We start from the raw sequence: 13,043 nt of genomic DNA on the forward strand, positions 1-13,043 counted from the left end.
TGCCAACACCTTCGTAGAACTGTATATCTTCACCATCAAAAAGCTCTTCTACCAGTGCTTTATGGGACTCTTTCGCCTCTTGCTGGCCACGTTCTGCAAGCTAAAGAAAATAGTGCCACAAATCTTACTAACGAACTGGTAAATACCCGCAAGGGCCCGTCTCAGCTGTGCTGCGGTCGCACCATGGCACTGGTAAATGATAGAAACTGCTGCTCCCGGGCACTTAGATGTTTGCAAATGCACATTTACATTGTGCCAGACATTCACACGTTTACATTGCGTTAAAACATTACAATGCTGCCATTTGGTTTTTACGAAGGCGACTTGAAGGGTGGGTCAACTACACCTCCGTCATCGGTATTCCGTTATGCCTCTATTTTTCAATTAGAAGCTGAAGAACTGAGCGATGTTGTCATGATGCACAGAATGGCTACCACAATTACATCAGAGTCAATGTGGGAACCCATGTTATGATCCAATACATCCACAGTCACGGTTGATTTGAACCGTTGAACCCTCAACACCTACGCACCCAGTGATAACGCCACGATCGTTCATGAAGCTTGACCCCAATATTCTTTTAAAAATATTTTTTGCTCAGGGGCCACAATGAAGTCATTGGATCTCATCTTCTATGTGGTAGAGTATCGCTCCAGCCCATGAGACTCCCTATCCATCATCTCGCAATAAAGCTGTTGATGTTGGTGTTGTTGTTGGATATTGGAATTGCGTCATCAATGGAAACGAGCTTCACTTAGAATTTACGGTGATACTAAAGGATGTAAGCGCTATCCTCAGGGAACATTTGATTATCTCAAATCTGTGAAGCAAATTAGGCAGGTAATATCTAGTACGGCAGACAACAAAGATTCTACGGCGATAGACGCAGAACTTCCCAACGTATTTCGAAGTATAACGTATTTTGGTGTCTTCCTAGAACGTAGAGCATATGTCTGAGAAATGAAACAAATCGAAGTGTATCTGTTTCACGAGCACGAGGAGTGCAGTCTGCATTAAAAGTTGGCTACGTGATGACTACGTAGCCATCAGGCGCATTATTTCCCACAAGATGTCGCACCGATCTGTTTTACTGGAAGATTAACAATATCTGGTGTTCTCTGTAATGTGCAAGACTTTTTCTCCTGGGTGTACAAGCAACCCGCCGTAAGCTTATACGCCTTCAACATAAACTGCGTGTCTGCTGCCTTGCACAATGAGGTGAGATTTAACGTGACTCGGACCCTTTACTCATCTGTCGAGATGTCCGTCAGGAGCAACCATGCAAAATAGTTCAGCTTTGCGGTGTACTGACACTGCGCAATCAAATTTACGGGAACAATCAAAGAACACAGCCGCGACCGGTCGAAACCACCCTCGCGTGACGTAGGGAGACCCCCGTGCCTTTTTTCTTTGTTCCTTTTCCCTCATCCCATGTGCTACTTTTATACCTCCTTGAACTGTGCCGCTCTACGTCACGAGTCAGGTGCCCGGGAACCGCGTTACGTCACGATGTTCCCCTCGTTCCTTGACACTTTCTGTCCACGGATGGATAAATTTTTTAACGGTGTTTTTGTCGTGCCGATGCCCACAGCTGCGAAGCTAGCAACGGCAAGCTGTTATCGACACCGCCAACACCACTTCCTGATGCTACGTTCACACTACATCATCGAAAGCCGCGAACGCGGGGAACCCACGATAGTTAACGGTACCCCACGATAGTTAACGGTACCTTATCATCCTTCTGTTCTGTCACGTCGGGTGTCCCTCAGGGCACCGTTCTCGGTCCGTTATTATTCCTCATATACATTAACAACCTCCCCACCAACATCACTTCAAAAATTCGGCTTTTCGCAGACGACTGTGTGGTGTACCGAGCAATATCGAGTATATCAGACCAGGTCATATTACAACGCGATCTTAACTTAATTGGTGAATGGTGCAAAGTCTGTCAAATGGAACTCAGCTTGCCGAAGTGCGTATTTGTTCGTTTCACCCGTTCCGCACAACCTGTAACTGTTACCTACTCTATATCCAATCATTTTCTTTCCCTTCCACATCATGCAAGTACCTGGGCCTTACCTTTTCATCTAACCTTTTATGGAAGGACCATATCTTAGCCATCTGTAAGAGGGCCAATTGCTCACTTGCTTTCCTTCGACGCAACATAAGACAAGCGCCCTCAAATGTTAAAATAATTGCATATAACACCCTGGTTCGACCTCAGTTGGAGTATGCAGCCTCGATATGGGATCCCCATCAGTCATATTTGGAAACACTTGTTGAGTCAGTCCAGAACCGGTGCGTCCGCTTCATCCTATCGGACTATTCCATTCAATCAAGTGTGTCCTTAATGAAACTTAATCTAGGTCTTCCCTCTTTGATAACCGAGTGGAACTCACTCCCACAGAACATTGTTAACATCGCAGATCCCCTAACCTTCTGCAGGCATTTACTTTCCCATTTGTTTCATTAATAACTCTGTTGTCACATAGACCTCCTTCCCTAGGTCTACTGTGGCCAGTGTACCATCGTTATGCAATGAAATACTATTGTTATTATTGTTATAATTCTTGTTTGTTCTCCTTTTAAACTAATAGTGTGCAAAGGCTGTTGTTAGTTTTTTCTTTATCGTTTACCCATGTAATGACCCTTTGTCGTCCCTTGGGTTTTGGAATAATAAATAAATAAATAACTCATTCACCGCTTTTACGCCATTCGCGACCCTCTCGTTCACACTGTGTTCCGAATGCCGGGAACTACTGGCACCACCGTACTCCGCTACAGAAACTGATCCGTTTCATTCTTGGAACTGTACTCAAGCTCCACACCTGTAAGAAGTAGAATGTCGTTGTGATACATCAGAATAACAATTGCCAAATACGTATTTATTGCGTTTTATACAGCTACCTGCAAAGCGATGCCCGCTTCGAGCAGCAGACGACGTGCATCTACACATGTCTCAACACAGTTGACACACTTACTTCCTCGTCTTCTTTCAGCAGCTGCTATGATGCGGTCTTCGTATCTACGTTTCCGCTCCTCTTGCGTTTGTTGTCGTACACGATTTAATCCTACCTTAGAGTCCTGATTAGAATTTCGTAGACCAGGTTACACATCCGCCATGTTTGTTGTCTACGCCGCTGTTCTCCCGTCCCAGCATTCTCGCTCGCGGAGCGCGCTGATTGGTCCAGGCTCGCGTCTTTCCCGGCACTCCCGTCGAAAGTAGAAGCAATCTCTACTCTCGCGCTGCGGCTTTCGGCACCTTCGCGGCGTCCGCGGGATTCACGGATTGCTGTGTGCACGTGACAAGTTCACCGGCATCTCCGTCGTTCGCGACATTCGCGGCCATCACTGACGTAGTGTGAACGTAGCATAAAGATGTACTGAAATAGGTGCCTCGCGCACGCTCTCTCTGTCACCTGCACTCGTCGTTCTTTTCGGCAGAGCTCGATTTCTTCGTTGCAGAACACGCGACAGCCAAAGTAAAAAGAAAACTCTTTTTTACTATAGTCGTGACGATGCCCACTCATGTGTCTCCAGCAACGGCGAGCTGCCCCTCCCCACCCCACAAAAAAAAAAGAAAAAAAAAAGGAACAATAATTGGGGTCACCTCAGTTACAAAGAGCAAAAACCGTGTTCTACCTTATGTTATCCTTTCAACTGTTTCATGTAGCAGTTTGGCGTTATGGTTTGGTGTAGATTTAAAGGGGGCGGTCTCATCCCGGAACTCATCTATGATACCCTGTGTTCGGCGGTGCCAACAGTCTACCTGGCTATATTTTTTTCCTCCGAAAAGTGCGTAGATATTAACTGAACGAATTTTAAAGGTTAGCGCTGCCTCTGCGTCTGCAGAAGCTCCGGTGGTGTAACGTCACTCCGTAAACAGATGAGTGAGAGGGCGGCACGCAGAGGAGGAAAGGCGCCGTCCAGACGCCCCGTAACTCTATGGGACACCCGCACGGCCGCGACCTTCCTTTTCTCAAAGGCGTGCCCTCATTGGCCAGTTACGGGATGACGTCCTCTCGCTTTTCCAGAGAGGGAATTCCGGCATACCCTCAACATCAAGCGTCTGCTCTTGCCCTGTATTCCGTCGAATAATAGTTAAACTACACCAGTATTTGGCGTGGGATTTTCGATATCGTGATCAGTGGTCCGCCAAGAATTAAATGACACTGTAGTCTCGAAATCGAAGTTAACAGATGCGATCGTCCTTTTAAGTTAACCGAACTAATGCGATTGGTTAATTTATAATTATTAATTCGGTAACGTTATTAATAAACGTTTCATTCACGATCGACTTACTCGTACGTATGACGAAATAAAATTCAATAATGCGAATTAGAGGTAAACCTTACGCGCAAAAGCTCGCTGATTTATCCAAGAAAGACAGCCGCCGGAGCGTGATTCTATGTGACATCGTACATAAACATTTTAGTTTAGAAATATCTCAGCTCTCAGCTAAAGTTTTTCTTTCGCTGAGCTCATTTTCGCTCTTTTCATACCCGGTGAGGGCTATCGTAAGAACTCTTCACTGCATTGTCTACAACAACTGACATAATTACAAGGCAGAATATCCTTCCCTGTCGTTGGTTTGCCCCTCGCCTATGGGACACATTTTTGAGGAACAACACACGCCAATTAATGATAGACGCTGTTGCGAACGCGACCTCGTACAACTCATTCGTAACTTTCTGCAAAAAAAAAAATAAAAATCGCAATTGCAAATATACGAATTAACATGTAGGTGTGGTAACAACAACTAAGAATATGTGAGTATATAAACAAAATACAGAAGCCGGCTTCTGTATTTTGTTTATTTTGTTTATGTGATCTACAGGACTTGACTCCCCTCTTCGTATACGAATATGTGAGTATATGAGACATATACAGGGTGTCGCTTTTTGGCCATACAGATTTTTCATTAAGGAACTATAAGGGCTACAGACATGCTGTTTCCGCTTCTATCATCTCTGGGCCGGCGGACGTTCTTGGCCATCTGTTGCTCGACCGTCGAATGACTAATTACCTAGAAATCATTAATTAACTTTTTAATTATAAAAGCTACGAAGTTGTCCCAATGACATCATCTGTCCCTTTCGATGACCTGATATCGTAACCGTTTTCAGAACAAGAATCCGTTCGGTAGATCGTCCGCAAAAAATTCGTGAAGGAACACAATTTTTTTATTTATTTTGTTCATTGCGCATCTTCGGAGACCGGTCTTTCCTTTGGCCCGAGTGTGAGTGAAGGAAAGAGCACACTGTCGCCTCGTGCGTTCTGGAAAAAGATTAACAGAAAATGCAACACAAGATAAGGGCAGTTCCCATAGCGTCACCCGATACATGCGCTTTTGTTTTGTTTCCGCAAATTAAAGCTCATCTTCGACGCACGAGGCGGCACTGTGGCGGCATCTTCGACGCATGAGGCTCCTTCACCATCGCACATTGGGGGTGAAGGAAAGACGCGTCTCCGAAGATGCGCAATGAACAAAATAAAGAAAAAATGGTGTTCCTTCACGAATTTTTTGCGGACGATCTAACGAATGGATTTTTGTTCTGAAAACGGCTACGATATCAGGTCACCGAAAGGAATAGATGTTCTCATTGGGACAACTTCGTACCTTTTATACTTAAAAAATAATAATTATCGATTTTTAGGTAATTAGTCATTTGACGGTCGAGCAACATATAGCCAAGAACGTCCGCCGGCCCAGAGATGATAGAAGTGAAAACAGCATGTCTATAGCCCTTAAAGTTTCTTGGTGAAAAATCTGTATGGCCTAAAAAAAGACTCTGTATATCTCTGTTTTTATTGGTCATGGTTTATTTATTATAGCCTTTTGCGACAACGTCTCACTCATATTACTAAACTATGGACGAAATTTGAAAATATAGGGAAATGGATCACTCAATTACCCACTCCTCTTGCCTCATTGTCCTAAATGAGTTTCACCAGTGAACTCTCTTTTGATTGTGGAGTTTTAACTGAAGAACTGTTCATTTTGCTGCACTAACGTCATTGTCGTTCGTGGTACAGGGATCGCATATAAAACGAGGAAATGGCCCGAGAAAGAAAGGCAGATTTCGTGGCAATTTTTGCCGCCCCGGCAAATGGGCGCTTTCTCCGTGGCTCTTCAATCCGGAACACAAGCAGATACAGTGTTCCCTTTGGCGAAGGTAATGTTTAACTTGCAGAAAGAAAAGAAAATTAGGATATCGCATAAGGCTCTTGAAGCCCTAAAGCAAAACAGCTCCCATACATATGAGCTTATACACTTTCAATTTAGCGTGCCCCAAGCTCTGACAGAGCCAGGAAGACATTTTTGGGAAAGGCCAGTACACAAAAAGCTTGTTTCCCTAGCATTCCTTGCGCCTTGTTGCAACCGAAGGTTACGACTTCAACCAGCATATTTTTTAGTACCTACGATATTATTATGTGATGATGTGATGTACCCTCGTTCCTCCTCTTGGTCTGAGGAGACTTCTTTTTTAGCAGATGAGCCCATAGTTCCTAGATTTTCTCGAGCTAAGAGATAAGACACTTCAAGGAACAGCTTGTTCCTTGTTCCAGTTCCAGACTGTTTTTCGCCTCATCGTTGCAGGGAGCACTGTGGTGGCCCTTTCTCTCTACTGCATTTGGTTACCTTGAGGAATGCGAGCTTCTGCATAGTGCCACAGAACGACCACGAAATAGTCCATTATTCCCGATGACTATTTCCTCGCGTTATGTTGGGTAGACCTGCTTCTGGATACAGTAACGGTGCCGAAGGCACGTTGTAATTGCGCACAAACTTCTCTCTTCTCTCTTGTAATTAAACCGCACATCTATGACAGTTAATTTGGGCAGCGATCCAGGGGGTTGCTGGTGCGTTCATAAGGTGGCTCATTCGAATTGCAATATGACACCATTTATTGTAATTGAACAATAAAGTATTTCCGTGCTTTATAAAATTGTGTCCACGGTTAGCGCTTACGCGCTGTACGTATATGAGGTTAACACACATGGTATTGCAAGTCAGAAGATTCATGGGAAAAAGGCTCGTTTTTCTACATGGTCCCAGTAAACTGGAGACATACACGCATATGCTCACGTCGACATCGAGGTGTGACGTCAAATGAGCACGAGCCTTTCCTATTGTTATTGACGCTCGTAAGCACGTGATCTCTTCCGCGGTCATTCCAAGGTATATCTAAACTGGTAGCGAAAACTAGCGAAAATACCAAATCAGACCCATCGGCAAGGCCACCAGCAAGAGGCGCGAGCGATCCTGGGTGTTGACAGTAGAGGTACGGTTGTAAACAGAAAAACTTTGCAACATGGGCGTCGCTTGTGTGTGTACTAATAGGTTATTCATAATTTCAATGTAGAAAAAACTTTCTGTTGCCCCGCTCGTGCACATATACGAGATCATCTACCGCTCACTACATTTCCGTATCCTGCTCGTTTGCGCATGTGCCACAGTTGGGGGTGTTTATCCGTGCGTCTCTGTATCCGTACCGTGTGTCCGTGCATTGTAATACACGGAGTTCGTACACTCTTTGGGTCAAACAGGAAGCGACGTTCACATTCCCGTGCTGTAGACCAAGATTAACACGTGTGAACAGGTGAATACAATGCATCCCCTGTTGCTGGGCCCGCGAAAAAAAAAAAAAAAAGATTTCGCCATGGGACGAGCGGCCATGATAGTGTGAGTGTTAGCAGGAACCAACTGTGCACCAACGAAGTCGTGTTTTGTTGCAATGGACCTATAACGGCCACTCATTGAATAAATGCAAATGTCTAATCACTAGGTATACGTATAGCTCTGGGTGAGAAATGGGCCTTATGTGAGCCTTCCTAATTTCTGAATGGTCATCACGATGCGTTTCTGTTTGGAGTTGTCAAAATCTGTGATAACCGTATGTATTTGGAATTGATATGATACATTAGACCTGATATGCTTTATTTTTCTGTGTTCTCATCTGGTATTGTTGACTGGGCGCGGAAAAGGGAATACAGAGCAAGTGAAGTGGGCCAATGTAAACGTGCATGGCTAATTATGCACTAATTATTATTCATACCAGTGACGTCATCTGTGACGTCATTTATTTACAATCGTAGTAGTCCGCGCAACGGATGGATGGCGCTGACGGGAGGAGGAGGAGGATGAGGAGGAGTGTCGTTGGGAGGAACCCGAGAGGTCTGCCTGCCTGATTAGGCGGCATGTTTCTCGGGAAGGGAAAGGTGGTGGAGAGGAGGAGAGGAAAGGGTGAAGTGGAAGACCGAGCGGAATCTGCTCGGGAGAAGGATAGCTGCGTCCATGGGCCGACTTCAGGGGAACTGTGTGGCGGCCCGTGTGTGATGACGAAGACGTGCCTCTGCTGCCACGCGCTACGGCGCTGGCACGGCAGTTCTACCGGCACCGTCCTAGCGTGAGGCCACGACCATCTGCCCGCTGGGACATTCCATCATCGCCGGTCAGGACTCATGTAGAGGGACACCACCTCCTCTACATTTGGTGACCCGAACGTGATTTGAACACGCAAGCCCACCTCCGAAGGTACGGTGCAACGTTCTACCGAGGAACCGCTAGGCGACGACGTCAATTCACCGCGGCTCCACTCATCGCAACGCCCGACCGCGCCACACCATGGTCCTACCCACCTTACCCATCTACCCAGATCACGTCGCCATGGTCTCGTACTCTGCGTCACGTCGCCACACGCTTCACGATGGCACTCCTCGGGCTACCACCAGCGGCACCTTCCCGAGCATCACGCTCCTGTACCGGTCGCGGTACGCCGCTGTCGACCGCGCCACCCGCATCTGCTACGCCAGCGGTCAAGGAACCCTGCCCGCCTCGCCTTCCCACCTGGCTTTTGTGCAACATAGTGGCAGTCCAGTCCATCCAATTGCGGTCAAGGGGCACCAGGACCAACGTTCCACCGGGGTCACGCACGGAGGCCACAGTGAGTTTACTCCCGGTCTCCACGTGCTTCACGATGGTCCTCCCCGGCACTCTCCGTGGTAGCTCAACGCTCACGAACCGGTCGCGGTTCTGTCGCCCCACTCTCTTATCACTTCGGCCTACATGCATGCTCTCCGCTTTGGCCCGCCCCTGGAACCGCGCCAGCGCCCCGGCCAGCTCTTGTCCGCACCGCTCAGCCCGCCACTCCTGCCCACTCATCACAAGACGCAAGACCAGCCGTCCCTGTACTGCGTGTCGCCCGTCTTCCTCCTCTTCCTGTATCGACGCGGAATCTCAACCGCCAGCTCTACACCGCTCCGCGTCTGAGGGGGGGGAGTGATGTGGCGGCCCGTGTGTGATGACGAAGACGTGCCTCTGCTGCCACGCGCTACGGCGCTGGCACGGCGGTTCTACCGGCACCGTCCTAGCGTGAGGCCACGACCATCTGCCCGCTGGGACATTCCATCATCGCCGGTCAGGACTCATGTAGAGGGACACCACCTCCTCTACAACTGTGCCGGCATACGCCTATTACACATCTGAGGGAAACCCAGGAAAAACCCCAGACGGCACAGCCGGCCCGCGGATTCGAACCGCGGACCTCCCAGTCTCCAAGCGCACGCGTTACCGCTGCGCCACCGGAGCTGGTGATGGCGCTGACCGTCTCAATCATGGCGTCATTCTGAAGACACAGGGGCCTATGGGGGTTGCGCTACCTGTTTAAATATACCTTGGTCATTCCGTAGACAATCTACCAAACGGCACAGCCACACGAGTGTCGGTATTCGCGGTACCGATTTTTTTATATCAGTGTGTTACCACTTTTGCTTTTTAACTTGGAATGCAGGTGGGGGGGAGGGGGAATGTTTAATGGTGAAAAAGACAAACAAAGGGAAAGATTAGCACGCTAGACGCTTCAGAGGCAGGTTGAGATCATTTCGCATAACATCCCTTTATAGGTTATCTTTATAGGTTAATGTAATAGGTGAAGCGTAAGGAAATATCACAACCCCCGTCATTGTCGGGTATGAAAACGGCTTACCTGTCTGGTAAAGTCCTACGTAGGAGAAACTGCCACGTCTGCTTTTGGAAATGCCTGAAGCATCGTCGTAACTCTTCAGTCGACGTTTGGCGTCTTTCCATTCATCATTCTTCGGTGGGTAATGTTTTAAGAACAAGTCCAGTTCGTCTGGTAGGAGCCGGAAATCGTCTGGGACGGTGCTTAGGGTTACCCAGAAGAATCTAGAAAAGTAATTGTCACGAGTCAGTAAGTTTCCAAACTACACTCCGACACAACATCAGAGATATATATCCGCCGGTGGAGACTGTAGTCCGCGAATTGAGAGTGGGGCATACGTCGAGGTCGGGGGTGCTTAACATGTTTCGTTGGTTCAATTTGTTTGCGTGTCCTTTTCTCTTTTTTTAAGAAGGGAAATGTGATTTAAGTGCATCCTTTCCCACGAGTGTCTTTCCCAACGTGATGTGTGTACAAGCAACAGAGCATGCGAAGTACTATGTTCTGATAAAGTAATACCGAACGTTGCTCTTATCAATCCCGTGGACGACTTATTTCTGATACAAGGATATTAGATGTTCTAGTAGGATGTATCCGGCGGTTACCTGCTAAGGGACGCAAGTGTGTACGTACACACGGAAAGAGCACACAGGTCGAGCGTCCAGTATGGCGTGCGTACTTTATAGGTAGGCCTTGACAAACGTGCATGACTGCATGCGCTTTCTTTGGGGACTAGACCAGCCAGATGACTATACAGTAACTATGAGAAGGGCTTCTTCAGAGACGTTGTCCAGCAAGAACCACGACTAATTTTTAGTGAGAAAACTTGAGGTCGAGCATACAAGCGCTTTGGGGCCCCAGAGAACTAACATATATTACGTAGATGGGTAGAAATCCAGCGAACCGGTAGAGATGTAGGAAGGGAGTTGCCTCAGGACAGAAGCCGCCGATATTTCGAACAGAGACTGTTCTTCTTCTGGGCACCGTCCTCATCATTGGCATGGTATTTAAAGGATTAGGTGTGACCTGTTTAAAGGTTCATGCGAATTGTGGGTCAACAGCCCGGAGGGAAGAAAGGGTCCGAACGGGCTTCTACGGCCGGAGTGAATGGCTGCTTTGTTAGAGTGTGGAGGGGATTATGTGAACGTAGTGATCTAGGCTACAGACCGGTTACAGCAAAAAGGGAAGGTTCACGAACACGTGGACGAAACGGGACAACAGGCAAGAATTGGCAAGCATAGCGAAAGATAAGGAGGTTAGTGGTTACGTGGGGAAAATTCCAGAACGAGCAAAGGGTCTTTTTTTTTGTAATACAAAGTTGTGGCATGCAATAAAGAAAGTAGTGGCCATGCAGAACATAACAGATGATAATGGAAGTAGAAGGGAATTATATTACCGTTCATTTGCGTCCATCGTCTGCATATATCTCCCGACTCAGGAGAGTTTTACCAGCAACTAGCTTAGACCAGCTTGTTTCCATTTTGTTTTTTCCTTCTGCAAGATATCCTAGTTGTGTGTTCAGCGAACACAAACGCTGCTTTGTGCAATGCACGGCAGTGTCTCAATACACAGCGGCGCTAGTAGTAGCGCCCTTCCCTCTTCTTTAGCGGACTAGCGACGCCGCAACATTGAAAAATGGTTGCGTAAAACCTACTACCGCTACAGATTTGGGTAGCGGCGCACTCTTTCTCCGCTACCGTTATACTTTCTGTAAGCTGGAAAACGTTTGACAGAGGAAAGCAAGCGCGACGGCAGACTTGTTCCTTCTTACTCCCACCTGATGCCCAATCAATACAAATGGTTGCAGTGACATTCCTCCAAGATTGCCATGAAATATTGGTGTCATGTTGCTAATCACCGCCTTCTTTATGTTGCGGCATTGTTACAGAAACAACATTGCAAAAATGTGACATTACAGTGTTGATGCAACATTGCTAATGACCAGTTAGTTTACATTGTAGCAACGTTACAAAAGCAACAGTGAAGGAGCACTGCAGTGTTGTCTTGGTGATATATGTGCTATAAGCATAGTGTGCCTACATATTCAGGAATTGTCCTGGACAGACTTCAGGGGGATGATGCCGACATTCGTGTGAAAAGCCTACCGGAAAACCTTGGGAAACCCGCAGACATCACATCCAGGATTCGAACCCGTGTCGCGTTCTAGTCTTAACACGGACAGCGATCATTCTAACCACAATGCCACGCGAGGGCTCAAGAACTCTGGTTGCACTGACGCTATGGAAGAACGCCATATCGAGGGTCCCAGCACGCATTCGCATGTGGACAAGAATGGATTGTAGATAATTTCAAGTGTTGTGTTTAATTAACTTTCTTTATCCTGTGTTGTCCTCGTCTGGAGAGCCTTCCGTCCATAGTCGTCTCCAATCGCGCGTTTGCAGTGTTGTCCCAGAACGTAATGCATCACCCAGTCCAAATTAATTCTGCCCAGAATGGTCACCCTAAACATTCTTAAACGTCTTAGACGTCGTATACGGTCGACCTCGTTTATGCGGACTTGACCGTTCCCAGCGGAAATGTCCGGATAGTGGGGCATTCCGATCAGTGAAACACAATATTTTGAGCTGTCCACGAAGGCAATACTTATATCGTAATGCATATGAAACTGTCCATACTCACTTGTGCAAGATTACTAAAGCACGAAGCTTTCCTAAGCTCTTAGTTATGGCACTAACTCCAGGAACGTTACTGTCTTGCTAAAAAAAAAAAAAACAGTAGAGCAGCTGCGAGTGCGTTTCGGGCCTCTTGGAGTGTCACCACACGTGCTTTTTCAGTGTCGTCATCTGATTGACGGCTGTGGTCATTCCAACCGACAATATCAATGACGCAAGAATACTCCAAAAGCCGGGAGACGACATAACTGGACAAAAAAAGTAGAGAACTCCGACTTAACATAACCAAATAACAAGGTTAACTCAGACGTTTCGTCCGTCATGCGACGGACGTCATCAGTGCCAAACGAACATTGTTGGGACACGGGAGGTTGTTTTGACTTCGACAACACGGTGACCTTGTCTCGAGAACAAAGATAGGGACCCAGAAAGTTTCTAGAGTCTTGGC

General features: G+C 47.0%; 1 protein-coding gene across 1 annotated transcript in view; it reads right to left on the minus strand.

Moving 5' to 3' along the window:
- Positions 1–13,043, minus strand: part of LOC135391810 (E3 ubiquitin-protein ligase XIAP-like) — a 235,725-nt gene that overhangs the window by 29,643 nt on the left and 193,039 nt on the right. The window lies entirely within an intron of this gene.

This window comes from Ornithodoros turicata, chromosome 4 (assembly GCF_037126465.1).
Source record: "Ornithodoros turicata isolate Travis chromosome 4, ASM3712646v1, whole genome shotgun sequence".
Taxonomy (NCBI): Eukaryota; Metazoa; Arthropoda; class Arachnida; order Ixodida; family Argasidae; genus Ornithodoros; species Ornithodoros turicata.